The 17,818-nt window shown below is 38.2% G+C and overlaps 1 protein-coding gene across 15 annotated transcripts in view; it reads left to right on the forward strand.

The window, feature by feature from the left end:
* The window catches only part of NRXN3 (neurexin 3), a 920,037-nt gene that overhangs the window by 292,191 nt on the left and 610,028 nt on the right, over nt 1-17,818 (forward strand). The gene's annotated exons all lie outside the window — the stretch shown is intronic.

The raw sequence follows: 17,818 nt of genomic DNA on the forward strand, positions 1-17,818 counted from the left end.
TTTGTGGACTTGGGAAGTGGTTCCTGGGCGCCACTGGAACTGGGGAACTGCCCTAGCTGAAGAGGAGCCCTGATATGCCATAGAAGCTTGTTCATGATAATTTACTTTATTTCAACTATTAAATTGTTATCTCAACCCATGTTTTACCTTTTTTTGATTTTCCTCTTCATCCCACTGACGGGAGGAGGGATGTAAACAAGCAGCTGCATGGTACTTAGTTATTGTATGGGATTAAACTGCTACAAGTGGGATTAGTCAGTGTATGACTCAAATCTTGAAAGGTCTTATTGAATTCCTTTTGCTCTTCGAAGTTTTCACACTAAATTTCAAGATAAAATGTGCAATAGGAAAAAGTGTCTTGAATGTGGTAGCTGAGATTGCTAGATTTTACACAGCAGCGGTGAGGACATTTACATAAAAATAGGATCTTTTGCTTCATAAGAGCTCATATGCTCTTGCTGCTAAGCCATCTGTAACTCTATCAAAACACTTGCCCCATAGTTCTTCTTTATGTTTGTCATCTGAGGATCTGTTTCCTCTGGTACTGGACAACAATCTGATGTTGTCAACATCAACTTTTGATGACAGCTTTCTGTTAAAGGCTTAGCTGTGGAAGACTATCTTCAGGTGGAAATCAGCTTTAGTAGCAAGTAGCAATCATCTGTTTTTCATGCAAATAAAAAGCTAGCACTAATTGGAAGAAATATTAAAAAAAAAAGAAAAAAGAGAGGAAAAAGAAGAGAATCATCTAATGAAAGCAGTGGAAAGACAGAATTTCATGGTTTTGTTAGTTTTCCCATAAGCATCAAAACATCTTGAATCATTTTGCTACCATGTATTTTTAATAGTTGAGCCTGTTGCATTTTTAAATACAGTCTTCCCCTGAAGGTTTAGATTTATTTCTTTATTTAAAACACATTGGATCTTCCTAATTTATTTTTTATGATGCTTTGCTGAAAACGAACATCTCTACTCTTAGTCCCTCCAATACCTTGGTTTTTTTGCTGCCTGTTGCAATAACTCAGGTCATCTGTCCTGTTTCCTAGAAGGGAACCTGCTGGGGATTGATGAAAACTGTACCCTTGAATGAATAAAATATGGTTAGGCAGAAGCAGACCCAATATCACTGTAAGCATTCCTGCAGGCACACTGACATTTACTTGTGCAGAGGGAGTTATCCACATACAGTATGTCTGCCAGGGTCTGTTGAAAAGAGCAGAAGTGTTTTAAAGTAACTTGATAAGTGGGCTTCCCAGCAGTTAAAGAGTTTCAGGTCAACCAGTCGCCACTGGTAACTGAATAGAAAGGACCCAGTACATGGTTTTAAAGGTAAACAGAGCTGTATTTTTTTGTTTGTGGAACATGTAGTTTAAGAGCCCACTCTTTCAAGCATTGAAGCTCATGCTATTTGAGAGGAGTCTTGCATATTGTCCCAGGTAAGCATTTACACTTGTTCTTAATTTTCATTGGAAAGATTGAGGGCTTTTCTCTTACGTATCTTTGGGCTATTGTATATCTGATGCAAAATATTGTTTTCCATAGTTTCATCTTAACTTCTCTGTGTTTCATAATTGTTGTAGTTCAGTTTTTCACTGTCTCTGTACTTATTTTAATACTCATCTCATCCTTTCTTTTCACTCTTGAAGATACCTAAACTGAGCTTTTCTGTTTCTGCACATTTAGAAGACCCAACAATGCTTTTGCTCATACATATGGAGCAGCATAGTAACTCTCTTTTTCCCTGAGCGCGAAATTAGCACAACCAAGAGCAGGACCAGGATCTCCAAATAAACTGTGTGAATAAACTGCATTGAATGATTTCTCAACATGCAGACATAATGGATAGCACAATTTTGTTGGTTGGATTCATGAGGAGAATAGGTATATAAATATAACTCTCTTGGATTTTTGCCTTTATGTATTTTATTTTTATAAGATTTCCTAAGAAAATGGTCTCTTTCCTGTAAACTAATTATTGAAATGTGTTGTTCACTTTGAAGAAAGTTCAAGTTGTGATAGTTTTATAGTTTGTCACATCTGGTGCTTGATTTTTCTTCATTTTTTCAAAGGTATTTAGTCCTTAATTTCATTATTCCATATTCAGTGACCCCACTTCATATCACATTAAATGTGGAGACTTTTTAGCATTCTACTCAGTATTAAGTTTGGAGGGCAGAGCTGTGTGTGTTACAGATTTGTTAGATTTTGGAGGTGTTCTCACTCAGTATTCTTTTTTGGATAGTACTCTTGGTCTAGTTCTCTCTCCTCACAAGCCTTTTATGTGGTGTGTCATTATTCAGTCACGTACTTTGACACTAATTCTGTGAGAAATCTGCCAAAAGTAGCTCCTTGGGACAGTGAACACTTCTGTCTTATTGCTTGTTATTTCATAATAAGGCCTTTTCTTCTCACTAAAGCTTCCAGACAAGACATCATCTATTTTCATGTCACTTTTAATGCCTCAGAACTTCCATATCTGCTTCTCTTACCTGCTGCTAAAATCATAAATGGAAGGGGGTAAAAAAATCAGTCTAATCACTACTGCACAGTTGATTCTGTGTCTCTGTGAGGTCTGACATTTAACATTTTGTTTGAAATCCAATAATTTTTGACAATCATGACATCTAGAATTTGTTTGGTTCTCCTATTTCAGTTGCTGTGCTTACTGTATTTAGTGCCTTATTCAATGCAGTGCTAGTGATTCATTTTATTAAGTGCCACTGTAACAACATAAAATATGAATCTGTGATGTGTAACTTTATGGAAGAGGTTTAAAGTTCTCTTTTTTTCTGTATCATCATAAGTAAATAGAAAGCTGTGCTAACTCTAATCAAAATATTGTAAAACCAAGTGCACTTACCCGATTCCTAGTTATATTGCTGTCATTTTAATAAAATCTTAATAGTACTCTAACAAGAAAACATTCTTTTGAAAGTGAAGCAGTATGATTAAACACACACATCATATTTGTGACTGTAGTATCTCCTAGCTCCATTTAAACATAATCAGGAAGAAATTAATACTTATGCAGCCTGAAAAGTGTCAAGTCGATAGTATGTCATATTGTAGTGGTGAAAGCAAAGCTGGTGTCTGTCTGTAGCATCTGCACAGCCCAGCTGAGAATGATTTCACCTTTGAGCAGTCTCAGACTTGTGATGCTGGTCTGGCTTTGTGCTGCTGCTGCACCACAATGCAGGAGAAAAAAAGGGAGCAAGCCTGTCTTTGGAAGACTTCTTCTGTCAGGGAATCAAAAACAGTTCTCCCAGATATTTGTCAGATGGCAAGATAAGAGATCTGTTAGAGGAGAACCTGCCCTGCTAGATCCAACAGCCCAAGAGAGGTGAGGCTACTGCCACTGTTTGCTCCCAGGCTCTATTTGTAGCCAGCTGAAGATGTTTTCTTGGCAGGCCCATTGTCAGAGTGCACCTGCTTGCTCACTGACCAGCATTCTTTCCAGTCTCTGGCACCATGAACATCTGGGCCTGTTGACCCCATGGTCTGACTCCAGTTGCAGCACTCATAGCTCCATACACACTCCTGCACAGAGAATAAAGGGCACTCACCCAGGAAAGACAAAGACAGGACAGGCTGCACTGATCAGATAGAAATACTGATCAGCAACTATTTACATGCCCAGCCCTTTTTATACCCTTACCCCTATATTTATTTTCCCACTCTTACTCTTCCCAAAATCACCTAAACTTCTCTCTTTTTGTGCCTTTGGTTTCTCCCCTAAACATCCCATAGTAAGTCTGTCTGACCCCAAACTGCTTTTCCCCAGTGTCACATATGTCCCACTCTATGCAGCAATCCTCTTAATCCAAAATGTGATATCAAGAGCTGGTCCAGCTATCATATAGTGATGAGTGTCATGTTTGGACACTGGAACCAGTGGCTCTGCTGGAACAGCCCTGGGAGAGACCTGGAAAGGTTTTCATTGCTCAGCAGTCTGTGATATATGCTCCCACCTCATGCTGTGCTCCATGCTCCTCTGGGCTTGTGGTGGGCTGATGGCCTGGATATAACCCAGGAAGATATTATATGTGTACTCCCCCTCTTGTTGTTGTCTCTCTGAGCTCCTTTATGGATGTGGAGATGAGCTTTATTTCATAATGCAACAAATTCCACTTCCCTGTGGCAGCTACTACAAAATGACCTCTTTTGTCTCAGACTGTCTTGATTCAAGCCCATTCCATGTCTCCAGTGGCAAAAATACCCTCTTGACTTAATGTAGTTTAGGAATGGCATTCTTCAATTTAGTACTCCCACTGAAAAGAAAACCATGAGCTGCACCCCCCACCCTTCAGTGGGAGACAAAAGCAGAGATGAGTTAAGAACCATTTATTGGAATCATCCATGAGATAAGAAAATGAATAGCAACAATACCAATAATAACAAATGTACAAAGAAAGGGTGATTTACATGCAAAATGCCCACCAAGCCTGGGACAATGAAAACAATGGCAGGCAGACCCTCCACCTACCATGCTTTCCCCATGACCAGAAGGGAATTTTCTTTCTTCCCAAAAGGGAGAGAAAGAGGGTCCCTTTCCCTGCCCTGGCAATGACATGAAATGGTGCTGAATAATATTAGGACCCTGGCCATGCTCACACAGCTCTAGGCTCCCCACTCTCATGGCTGCTGCAAAAAATTAACCCTGTCCTTAACCGAAACCAGGACGCATTTTCCAACTCAGAGGTTGTTTGGTACCCCTACAAAGTGAAGTAGTGGTGCTTCTGAGCTTGTTTTGCAAAGATAGCAGCCGAATCCATGCAATTATCAGTTGCAGTGGAGAGGATAAGTCCCTTTTTAGGCTGGGTTCCACATGGACATCTTCCATCTGGGTGAGAGAAAACGTAAAGCACATATGACAAACTGCTCCACTTCAAGGATGTCTAGACAATATGTCTTCTGTAGATTACGGTGTGTAATTAGTTGTCAGGACATTCATGTTTTTGTTTTTTTTTAACTCCAAGAACATTGGCACAAAACTGAAAACTCCTGCCTCAGGATCTAGGAAGAAGTATTTTATATATTATTAATTCTGTTTGTGAACAACTCAGAGCATCTCTAATAAGGCTTTAAATAGTTATAAAGAAAAAGACAAAAATCAATCAGCACAAGCATTGCTTGCTATGTTTGGTGCCACCTGTTCTGTAAATTTAAGGCCAAATCAGTGAGCTTTAAGGATCAGTGGATACTGGATAAGGAGTAACTGCTCAAGAGGTACTAGTGATTGCCATTATTGGAGGCAGAACATTGGGTTTAAGAGCACAGGCTTTTCACAATGTCTTTAATCCTCCTCATCCAGACAGTGCCATGAAGACTGAGGTTTTGCTGTGGCATAATTGATTTGAGCAATCATGAACTCTTGTTTGCTCTGTCACAAGGTCCCTGAATCCCAGAATATTTCATCGGGGGCCACAGATGTAGGCTACAAACACAAGTCCATGTTTGCTAGAATTCAGCTAGGCCTAGCTGTTAATTAACAGCAGTCAGTCTTCATCTTCCAGCTAATACTTTCCCTTTGCAAGTGTCAGTTCTGAGTCTTCAGTTCCAGTATGCAGGGGAGAGACAGGTCATCAGTATGGAGGGATGGCAATGATGAAAGCAGAGCTTGCCAGAATGTGTTCTGTGTTATTTTACCTAAATTGCTGTGGTGAGACCTAACAAGAAAGAAAACTAACCTTGGAAACTCAGCAGTCATCTGTGAGGAATCAATGACCCACTTTTGGAAAACAGCTCTTCTGGTTTACTGGCTATCATTCCTACCCCAGCAGCTTTTCTTGATTCCTTTTGACTTTTGAAAAGATTGTTTGTTGTACATTTATATATATATGATTTTCAATTCCTTTAGCCTCTCACCCCTTCTGTGGGATTATAACTAAAAAAGAGAACTGTTTTGAATGTCAAAACAAATTATATTAATCATCCTGTCAATCACAAAGATAGATACCCATTACTTATGTTAGAAATGCTAGTTAAGTATTGGGATCCTGGATGTTATAAAAAAGATTATAAAATATGAAAAGTTTGAGGTAGGTTTTTAAAAAAATGTATTTATTTTTATTTTGTTTTTAGAGGAGAAAGATACTGTTGGTGAAACTTGGAGTAACTGAGGAAGAAGGCTTGTTATGCTGGGTTTTATTTAATGATACATTGAATTAACTAATTGTGGTCAGCATATTTCTGTCTTATTCACCAGTTATAATATTGTCTTCCTTTGTCATGTCTGGGGAAAACAGTCTTGTTTCCTTTTTTCCTTTTCTATTGCAATATTTGCAGGATCTCAGCCAGGATGCCTGGGGAAAAAATAAAAGGCTTTGATAGAAAACCATGTAAGCACCTCAATTTGTTATTTTGGCCACTTTCCTTGTATAAATTGATTTGTGTTCTTTTCAGATCAGCTGTCATCACTTGCACTTTCCTCAGTGTTTTGGTTTAACCCCTGTAGGTGGTTAAGAAGCACACAGCTGCTCTGTCACTCTCTGCCTGTCTGTGTATTATGAACACTATTTTGCTTTCAAATCCAAAACATGGCACCATGTGTGTTGCTCTGAAGAAAATTAACTCCCACTCAGGCAGAGCCAGTACACTCAGGAAGAGAACATACTCTTGAAAGCTTGTGAACATTTTGATACAGAACTTAAAAAGGCAGTGCTTTTGCTGCCATACAGTGAAATAGATGGCTAAAGGTAGACTGAAACAATGTCATTTATGGTGTCCAGCCATCAAGTATTTGGTAATTTCTTTTTTCATTTCACTTATTTTCTTTTTTTTTACACAAGGCACTGAGTTTGAGCAAACTTGGTGCATGAGAGGTAGCACCAGGGAGCTGTGTGGGAGTATGAAAGATGTTGTTTCCAGGATCAAGATGTCAGGCTGTTGATTATCTTAAAATCAAATAGTGACTGCATTAGGACTTTTGTATTGGCTACTTTTTCCATGAATGGTGAGAGGGCTGATAATAGAGAAAAATTGCCTTTCCACAGCTGAGAGTTTTTTTCCAGGTTTAACAATCCTCACACATCCCACAACTTTCAGCAGTGACTGCTACTGTCCTGCCACTGTGATCCATCACATTGCCTGTATTTTCCACTGCTAGGCTGGTTTGTCTGGAAAAGGCACTGCTCCTAGAAAATTTCTCTCTGGGAGCAGAGAACTGCAATTGTGCACAAGAGTAAGAAGTTCACTTTGAAAATATCCATTGATGCTTCTCTGCTTAAATATTAGTAGCTAAGAGGTGAGCTGGGGAAAGGTGGGCTGTAGATTTATGATCTGCCTCTGGAAGAAGCATCTTAGAGATGTTTGCTGTTAGTGCAGGGGCAAAATGAGTGTAGAACAAGAACCCTTTTTCTTCCAGAGAGGGTTTTGCTTGGTCAAGCTGGTGCACACTGGTGTATGATGCATTTGGCAAGCTTGCATTGCGGCTGCATCTCTGGAAACATGAAAGCAGAACTTTCAGCAATAATGTTTTCTAATGTCTTATCTTCTGCTCCTTTCAAAAAAAAGGTGATTCTTGAGATTCCAGGACCAAGAAGACAGTAGTGCCTTCTTGCTTCTTTTGTGCAAAGGGAGTACAAGATTTGGGAAGCCTTGATGGCAGGAGAAACCTGACCAAGATGCCAGAGATGTGTCTGATCAGTGGTGAAGATTCATTATATCATTATAAATCATTTTCTACCTAGCGGAAAATGCAATATGCTGAGCATTTTCATTCTGAATGTGAAAAAGTTAGAAAGCCTGAGAGAAGTTCTCAAGTAATTTCCCATTAAAATTTCTTTCTAATTTGTGTCACTTGAGTGATTGCTATATTAAACAGTCAAGTGAGCTCACTTCATTACGGAAAAATAGCTTCTTCCTTTTGGTGGATTTCCCAGTGTCCAGGCCTGACTATGAGCTGGAAATCAAATCACCAGGTAGAGTTTTAATCATCTAAGGATATTTTTTGATTTTTGTTTGCTCATGAAATTGGAGTACAGAATCACCAGAAAGCTTGAAACAAAGCAGGAAAGTTATTATGCTAATTACCTGTTAATGAAAGAGTAGGGTCAGATAAGGATTTAATTGTATATTAATAAACTGCTAGCGTGCTGACATAATTTGGATTAGTGTGTTTTCTGTTTACCTTTTTCTTGTAGGGGAATCTTATTTGAAATTATTCAGCCCACTGTTTTGAACTGGTAGGGAAAAGAAGAAATGTAGTTGGTGTTGCTTTTTGACTCATGAGAGCATCTTTCAGCTTTCAAGCTGTTGGTACTTTACCATCTGTTAAAGCACTTAAACAATTTAAAGTTGCAGTCTTCCATCTAGCATGGTTCTCCTCCTGAATTTGTGGAGTTCAGTTCTTAGCTTCAAGAGGAGAGACAGAATTTGCCAAATTGTTCTGCTGCAAGCCTTTCTTACCTGAGTTGAGGAAGGATGTCGCAGGTTTGGTATTTCATGGTCCCAAAACCCAAGTCCATATGCATTTATTCAATGCAAATGAATAAATGATTTCCAGATATTGAACAGATTCCCTACATTGCAGTTGACCTGTGTAGATTTTATAATGGTACAGGTTCTAATTTGAACGAAGTGGGTTTGCACATTCAGTGCAAGAGAAAAAACTGCTTGGTGCAAATGTTGCTGGCATTTTATCATTCCTTTTTAAAGACAGAACTATTATAAAAATGTTTTAATGCAAAGAGGCCCTGTTAAGAGCTATATATATATATGAGAGGTTTTTTCCTTGCAGGCTAGTAAGGAGTGTTTGCTTAGTAGGGTAGTGAATGAAGCCAGGAGTTTATAAGGGCTCCTACAGATTAAATATTCATTGCTGCTAATATGTAGCCAGTTCTACTGTGAAAGATGGCATAAAAGATGATGTGGCAACTCTGAACTTTAATGCAAGATGGTAGAAGCATATTTGTAGAGGACTACAGAGATTTTTAGAGGTCAGTACCCAACTGGCCAAACCATACACTAGTGGTTACTATTTTACTGTAATGGTAATTGCATATTCCCCAATCACATTGTTACTGTAGCCTATTCTGCCACCAAATTACATTCTCCCATGAAAATACAGATCATAGTCATAGAATTGCCAAAATATTGATGGATAAGTGTGGATAATATCATGTCCTTTTTTTCTTTTTTTTTTTTTTGTCATGGGCAGAAACTAGCCGCATTTAGTTCAGTGATTTCTTATATTAGAAAGAATGAAAGATTCTTACTTGCAATTTATTATATTATTATATTTTTCTGCTTAGGACAATTTTAGATTAAAGGAAACTTACTTCCTAAATTATCATTGCCACTGAAAGCAGCACCAATAAAATTGACCACTTTTTCTGGTAATAAAAGTTTATAATATTTCACTCACTAGTCACACTTTGATTTATGTCAAGCGTAATAAAATGCAACAGAGAAGGTGAAGCAGCATAAAAACATATTAAAAGGCAGAACTTTTTTCTTTCTCTGTCTCCCTCTTTTTTTTTTTTTTTTCTGCACAGCAGTATTTTTCAGGAAATACTGTATCCAGCAGGGCTGTATAGAAGGAATCATGTCTGTGTGTGCTTATGCTGGGAATGCCAGTACCCAGTTCAGGCAAACTTTCCTGACTCTGGTATACTCCATGTGTGTCTTAGAGAGGGGGCTGAGCACCATCTCGTGGTGCAGCTGGAGATTTTGTAGTCTCCTCTCAGTTCATGTGCTGAGAAACTTGTAAGTACATCTCCAAAGTGATGTGATCATTTTGTGTTTGCTATGTTATTGTTTTGTACCTGTGAAAGGGTTGAAGGTATGTAAGTACATCTCCAAAGTGATGTGATCATTTTGTGTTTGCTGTGTTATTTTCTACCTGTGAAAGGGTTGAAGGTGTGTCCACAGTGCTTTGTAGAAAGCAGCAAAGATGAAGATTCTGTTCACTGGCAGAGCTGTGTGAGACTTGAATGCAAACAGGTGCTTGACAGTAGCAGTGGGGTACCATATCTTCTGTGCTCAATAGGATGCAATTAATGGACAAAGCATGGATTGTGCCATAGGCCAGCACTGATCAGCACAGCAAACAACTGTGTGCTCTGCTTCCTTGGAGTTACTTCTTTTTGCCTCAGATGAAAACAGCTGATGCTATGCAGCTGAAGCTTTGTGCCTTAAATACTATAAGCACAAAAATGGAAACTGAAGGGACTGCCAGGCCGTAGCAGAAACTACTGTTCTGTGTCTCTGACAGCTACACCAGTTCAGGTTATCCTGACTGCAGTATTCTTTCCTAGAGATCACGTCCACACACTGTGGATACTGTATTGCATTTAAAACATTTGTTTCTGCCATCTGCATCTGATTCCAAAAGTGGAGTTCAGGAAAGCTAGTGATACCTAAGATCAGGCTTGACGTAATAAGAAAAGTATGCATGTATAAGTATGTACAGAACATCTTAATAAAATATATCAGTTGGAATACCTATAAAAAAATTTAACACCTCCTGAGATTGGAAATTTCATAGAATACTTATGGAGCTGAAGTGTATTATAATAATTCACACAGAAATATGGATAATCCTTCATAATAGGAACAGCCAAGAGTGGATGTGGGGCAGCTAGGCTAAGAAGGTACAGAAAATATTTCTTAATTCTGGTCATATTGTCATAGCTGATATTCAGTCATTCCTAACTAGGCATGAATTCAGAAAGGAGTTTCCTTGGTTAGGCTGTAGAAACCCAGGGCAGCACATAGAAGACATGATGTTGCTTTAAAACCTCAGCTGAAGCAGCTGGAACCTCTCTTAGAATTCTGAGTAGAAGTAATTAAACAAGTACATATGAAGTCCATTTTAAGCTAATATTGGAACTGCATCTGATGTTCATTTCATAACAAAACCCCCTGACTTCAAATTTCTACAAGATCTTGTGCTTTTCCTTAACGTAAATTCAGTCTGATGCTTTTTGAGCTGAGCCAAGATAAACTTGAAGAAGAAGTGTGTTTCACCATTGCACAAAGTGATTCTGGCAAGGGAGCTATTGAAAAACAGGACAAAGAACTTGGGCTCTGAAATTTGTTTAGGGAGCCAAAGGGCTGGAGAATGTTTCCTTTCAAATTGCAAAGTGTGAATGTGGAAGATGCAGTGTGGGAAAATGTTACTGTGAATGAGACTCAGCCACCTCCCTTGTTATGGGTAATAGAAAAGTGAAAAGTAAAAGATACTTTTTGATAGTATTCCAAGATACTTTTTACTTGTTTCAGGTAAACTTTGATGCATCATAAGGAAATATTTCTTCCTTATTTTGATGAGAAGTACTTTTCTGCTTTGCCCTTCCAAGCAAAGCCGTTTTGTCCAATTCACCCAAATGGAGTTAAAATACAAGTCTATTCCTCTTCCTTGCATCACTTTTTCTATTTTTCAAATGTCAATTATTTCTGTACTGTAAGGGGAAAAGAGCCAGCTTTCTGTCATTTTGATTGCTGAAACTATGGTTTTCAATAGTCCATTAGGAGGTTATTAAGATGTTTTTCTACTTTAGCTCTATTTTGCAGAGGTACTGAGTGTAGTCAACTGCTGTCAAATTTCACAGGATTTTAGATGTTCAGCATTTGTGAAGAATCAGATCTTAAGGCGTTAAGAGATCTACTCCCAAATACTATGGGGAAATTTTCAGAACTGAAGTTATGAGAAATGAGAGGTTCTGTATATTTTTTCCTGTTGTGACGTAAATTAAGTAAATCCAAGTTCTTGGTACAGCTATGTCTTCATTTTGGGAAAGTTGTTACCTAATTCAAACACTGTGATCTGAATGATTTAGATCTGAGAAGACTGAGAGTCTCAGTCACTTAGCTTTGAATGCAAAACTGTGTGTTTTAATGTATTACAGATTTACTTCTGGGGACCTGTATCATGTTGAGACTCCATGGGTAAACGTGAACACATTTTCATGTAAGATTTCTGCTTTTGCTTTTTCTGACTGGACCAGAAGTGTAACAGTAACATCACTTTCCTGAGAGCTTTGGGAATATATAAAAACTGAGAGATATGTGTAGAGCTGCCGTTCTGATAAAATAAAGGAGGGATGTGTAGTAAAATACACATCCTCTTACTTCCCTTTTTTTTTTTTTTGCGGAGGAACAGTAACTTAATCTGAAAATGGGCAAAGGCATTGCTTTGTTTTGGCATCTCTTTTTTGATCACAGCACTGAAAGAATATTTGATTCTGTTTCATCGTGAGTTAAGATTTGAGCCTAAAATTCTGAAGAGTTCTTAAGCTTTTTTTGTCTTTAGAGTATTATACTGATGCTGATGATTCAATACTTATGAGGCTGCAATAATGGTGGAATTACTGTCACCATGGAATTAGTGAAGGACAAAATGTGCAGAAGCAGTAGCAGTGATATTATGGGCTTTCAAACCTGCCCTAATATGGTACCATTCTTCAAGCACTTCTGACAGTGATGGAAAGCTTTGTTGCAGCCATTCAACCCTGGTGCTACACTACAAGTTTTAGTAGAGAGAGAAGTACAAGCAAAAAGAAAGATTATACATTCTTACTCACTCTTGTTTCGTTACTGCACCAATAGTATATGGAGGGATCTTTCTACTTTTGTAAGAAAGATATGTGACTCAATTTATTGCCAGTGCACTTTTTGGAAACCTGCAGGCTGCATACTGATTGAAAGAAAAGGGCTTAGCTGCTAACTACAAGTACACCTGAAACTGATCAGTTAGGGATAAAACACTACCCATGAAATGTGAACACTAATTGCATGTGTTAATTGCATTCACTACTGAAATAAACCTCACATTCAGTCTCATGGGACAATAGTTTCAGACCTTCTGCTTCTAAGTCAGTCTTCTGAAACTGTAGTAGATCCAGTGTAAATTCTGTACAGATTTTGGAAGGGCAGAGGAAAATCTAAGAAGAAATTTCCCAAGAGGATTGAAACCACATTTGAAAATCAGCACTTTCTGAAGAAACTTATCTGAAGTACTAATAAAATCACTGGCCTACAATTTCTCTGGCTGCAAACACAGAGGTGATACAAACTCAAACCCTAATTTCTAAGCACCAGAGCCTGTAGGGAAGTTTGAGTCTGTTCTTATTGAGTGTAGAAACTCTCAGTGGAAGATCAGGTGGTGATTAATGTTGTACATTGTTCTGCTTACTGTCAGTTTATAGGAATATTATTAGTACTGTTAGTTTATAGGAATACTATTAGTGAACAGGTCATAAAGGTTCATTGTGCTGTGGAACTGTTGATCTAAAGAGACAGATGTTTCTAAATCACTTCAATCATCAGTCCAGTGCCCCAACTCTCTTCCTGTTTGGTTGGTCCAAACTTCAAACTTACTTTCTTTGAGTACTGACAATTCTATCTATAGCTTCTAGGATTTCCACAGTGGCTAGAGACGGGGCCTAGCATCCCCATTCCTACCTCACTTCCACAGCCTTCTACTGTGGCCAGCTCTTGTGTGTTCACAGGCAAGAGAGACCAGAATACTTATATTTGAAAAGGATAAGGCACTTCTGGTAGGTGAACTAATTTATGTCCATAACCTGATTGCTATCTAGTATCAGAGAATACCAGTATGCTGACATGGAAGACAGGTAGTTTGTCCTTGCTTTGATAAAAACATCCTATTGGTGCCCTCATGGCACAGGATAGTACTGCTTCTTTTTTGATATTAAGTGCTTCAGGTCTGTATGAACAAAAACCTAGTTTCAGTTCTTGCTCATAGGAATTATATTGATGTATGGATAGCCATATATTTTTACAGGATGACTTAGAGACAGAATCTGCTCTGAAGATTTTATTATCCAAATGTGTTCAAGGATAAAAGGCATAGAGGGAGGATATGGGCATTCATATTTAGACTAATGATTAAATTAAGCAGTATTTAGTTTGTTGACACTAGTCTCTCTTTAGTCAGTGAAGAGGACTAAGATCTTCCAGAGAATGGTTTGAAGCTGGAAGCTAACTCAGCCTCCTCCAGTGGGCAATCTGGGGCCTCCTGCACCTCCTGGTGATTGTCAGGAGCATTGCCTGATAGAGGCTTCTTAAATCAACATCACCTCACAGCCCCTAGATAATGATGATGAAAATAATAATAACAACAACAACAATAATAATAGTCTCTGTAACTCTGCAGTATCAGGACTCTGGGGAAGTCATTTATTTACCAGAATTTCATCTTTTCAGTGGTGTGCAGCTAATAATAGTGACCTTCTTGCCAGAAGGCTTTAGGAACTGCAGTCATGAATGTCTGTAATGGCTTTAATATCATAAGTACAAAGGTATTGTGCAAACATATTTAGTGCCTATGAAAGAATTGTGAATTTCTGTTTATTACCCATGACATTGCAGTAATAAGTGGCAGTATGATGAAATGTTTTTCAAAATGTTACAGGCCAGATTGTCCGGCTGGTTCATTTTGGTGGAATCACAGCAAGCAAATTTTTCTCTTTTATGTGTGGTAATTAGTTTCCTGAAAGAAATCAAAGAAATCAAATCCATGGCATATGTGTAATTTTAGATGTAGTTATTTAGATAGATATACCATCAATTCAACGGAAAATGCCACACCAATGGGAATAAAAAAGCCAGATTAAACTGCAATAAAGAAAATGAACTTAAATGAGCAAGAAGATATGGAAATATTTACAAAAATAAGTTTGTGCAATATTGCATCCATACACAATCAAATCTTACAATGAAATTTGAAAGTGTTATTAGCAGTTGTCTCTCTCCTGTGCTTTGATTTTTCTGTATTTTTTTGAGAAAAGCACATTGAGGGAGATAACTGTGTTTTTTGCACCAGTGCCTTCATCTTCAGAAATAGTTTGAAATTATGAACCTGATTCTTAAACAGCAATGAAACAAATGCTCAGTCTCCTGCATCAGCAATAACTGGACTGCTGTAAATGTGGTTAGTATGTAAGGGTTTATAGGCTTGGTGTTTATGCACTGTACTTCAGATTCAGGTGTAATTTCCCTAAAAATGACACAATAATTAGTCCAGAATGATGAGGTTGACATTAAGAAATTATACTGGCTTGTACATAATTGCATATCTCTCTCTGGATGGCTGCAATATCAGCAGACTGGGTAACAAGTTACCTGGTTTATGATACTCTCCATATATGATATTTTGCTTCTTTCATTACTATACACCAGAACTAGATAGCTACCTTACAGACATGGCAGTCTCTTAGTTGCTGTGGGAAGGAATACTAAAGCTAAAATTTGCTTGTGTGCTAAAAATTTATAAATTCTTTAGGTAAAAGCAAAGAGATGATGCTGATCCTGTGCCATGATAGCATGATCTGTTTACCCTGTTAAATGTTGTGATGGGTTTTATATCACTGTGGTTTCCCTTTGGCCCGTGCAATGGGAAATGTCATTACAGCCGTGACTGAAGCTGTGCCTGTTGACATGGCTTTCTCTTTGCACTCATGGAAATATCTAGGGCTGTGGCTCCTGTGGTTTGCCTTGGTAGAGTGGCAGGAGGTCAGTGAAACACTGCTGGCATTAAACTTCTTAGCTTTGATGAGATTCTTGTTTTGGAATCTGAGATGAAACCGAAGTGGATTGTTACTGAAATTTTCTTCTAATTATTCAATTATGTCATAGGCATCTTCATGTTGTACAGGAGTGTTCATGTGATTATCAACTCTATACATATGATCAGAATTTTTCTGGTTTTAACTGTGTCTCCTGGCATTTCATTTAATATAAACTTACAGAGACAGACATACAAGGCCTAGTGACACACATGTAATTGGAATATGATTCTGTTTCTTCCTGAAGTAAGAAGGCAATATTCCTTTTGAATTTGAGTCAGAAGCACAAAAACAAGTATTATCAGGAAAATAATTGTAATGTGCATCCCATATAAAAGTGTGAAATAAGTTCTTGGATGAGATTTGAAAAAATGTGGTATGTTAGCTAGGTAAAAAGGCATGGAGGAAATGCAGAGGAAGAATAGTTTTAATTGGAAGAGACTAAATTATGTGTGAGGGGATAGAAAGAGATTGAAAAGAGACCAGTTTTAAATAACAAGTGAAGGTGAAAGATCCAAAAATAATGAAAGAAATTGTAGTTTTGACAAGGTCGGTTTTAGATGTCTAAAAGTGGAGTGCAGTCATTTTTTCACTGTGGGAAATCATGAGAAATATGTGAGAAGGGAGGGTCATCTGTTCATGAGAATAAACTATTAATTTTTTTTTTAAAGTGAACAAGTATTCTCAAGTCAGAGCAGAGACACAATGAGGTCTTGCACTTCTGATCTGGGTGTATAATATATAATATGTGGCAAATTGGCTTCCAAATTATTTCAGCTTGGTCTTAACCTGTTTGTTTTGGAGCTCTCATGTACCTTGAGAATAATTGTTCTCTGCCTTTCTATAAATAACACCAAACAATACCAGAGCTCTGACAGCTGCTGCTTTGATCTGAACATACAAAGCAACGTCCAAGCCTTGGAATATAAAAGAGGAAATCATGCTCAAAACCACAGTGTGTGTGTGTGTATGTAATTTTTTGTTATAGATTGCAGCCATTTTTCTTTACCTCCCGACTTCTGGGAGAGTGTCTTTAGAATTTCTCAGCTGCGATTGCTGAGCACTCTTGCACACTGTATGTTCACTGAGTGCATCTATCAATTGGTGTATGGGCCTTAATGGTTCTGCATGGTTTTGTGTCTTTACAGAATCTATTTATCTTGCCAGTCAGTCATTTGTTCTTTCACTCTGTCTAATCTTTTTCTGTTTTTATTGATTTGTTCATGCCGAGGGTACAGAAGAAAGAAGCCATTTTAACTGCTTTGTAAATAGCTAGAACAAGCCAGCTGAACTTGCATGTCCTGTCTTTTCAAGGCAGATCTAAGACTGTGTTTCTACTTTCACCAAAACCACTGCCAAAAATGTGAGTGCTAATGCAGAGAGATTTTCAACAGAAGCAAATATTTTTTTCTTAGATAAAAATAAGTACCAGGTTTAAAAATCTGTGCCTAGCACTGCTCATTGAGTTTTTCTTTCTCCATGGCACTCTGCATCTTCTGTGGCTTCAGCTGCTTTTTCATTAGAGAAATATAAAAATTAGGCAGTGTCAGTGAAGTGTAATTTCTACAGCTGTTGGGCAGCTTGAGACAAAAGTTGCTGATGCAGGCAATTCAATGCAGGGACAGGAGGTACATCAAGTCACATGAAAAGACATGGGCTTTGGATTTCTAGTAAAAATAAGGGCAAATGTGACTCCACCAGCTGAGTTATCCAGGATCCTTGCTGTTCTCCATACCCTGTCATCAGCAGCACAATAACTGCTGTTGTCCAGTGCCCTTTCCCCAAGCCTTTACTTTCAGTCATTTCAAAGGAGAATTTTCCTCTTTAGTACTACCAAGCAATGACTTTTCTTACTTAACAGAAGGGACTTAGGGGCCCACTTAATTTTTCTGTTCTTTCCAATGTTATTCCTTCACTGGCCATAGGGCTGGCACACCCCTGCAGAGGGCGGTCACTCCCAGCTGAGCTCAGGCTGCCAGCTGAACCCTGTGTGTTCAGAAATACCACTCTCTGTGCTCTACACTTCCACTTTTCAAGCAGGTTTACTCTGGACAAGTAACACCATCAAGACTGTGCCTGCTGGGTTGTGGTTCTGGCCACTAATTTTTTGTTAGTGGACTGTCCTGGAGGATTTTAATTGTGGGAAATGCAGACCTTATGAGCAGAATTGTCTGCTCAATCTTTATGACCTTCTGAAGTCAAATCTGATGTGTGAGACAGAAGACTGTCCTTGATGTTTTTTCAGATAGGCTCTGATTTTTGAAACTGGTATTTAACTTTTGTCATAT

This window comes from Passer montanus, unplaced genomic scaffold (genome assembly GCF_014805655.1).
Source record: "Passer montanus isolate IOZ18808 unplaced genomic scaffold, ASM1480565v1 scaffold18, whole genome shotgun sequence".
NCBI classification, from domain to species: Eukaryota; Metazoa; Chordata; class Aves; order Passeriformes; family Passeridae; genus Passer; species Passer montanus.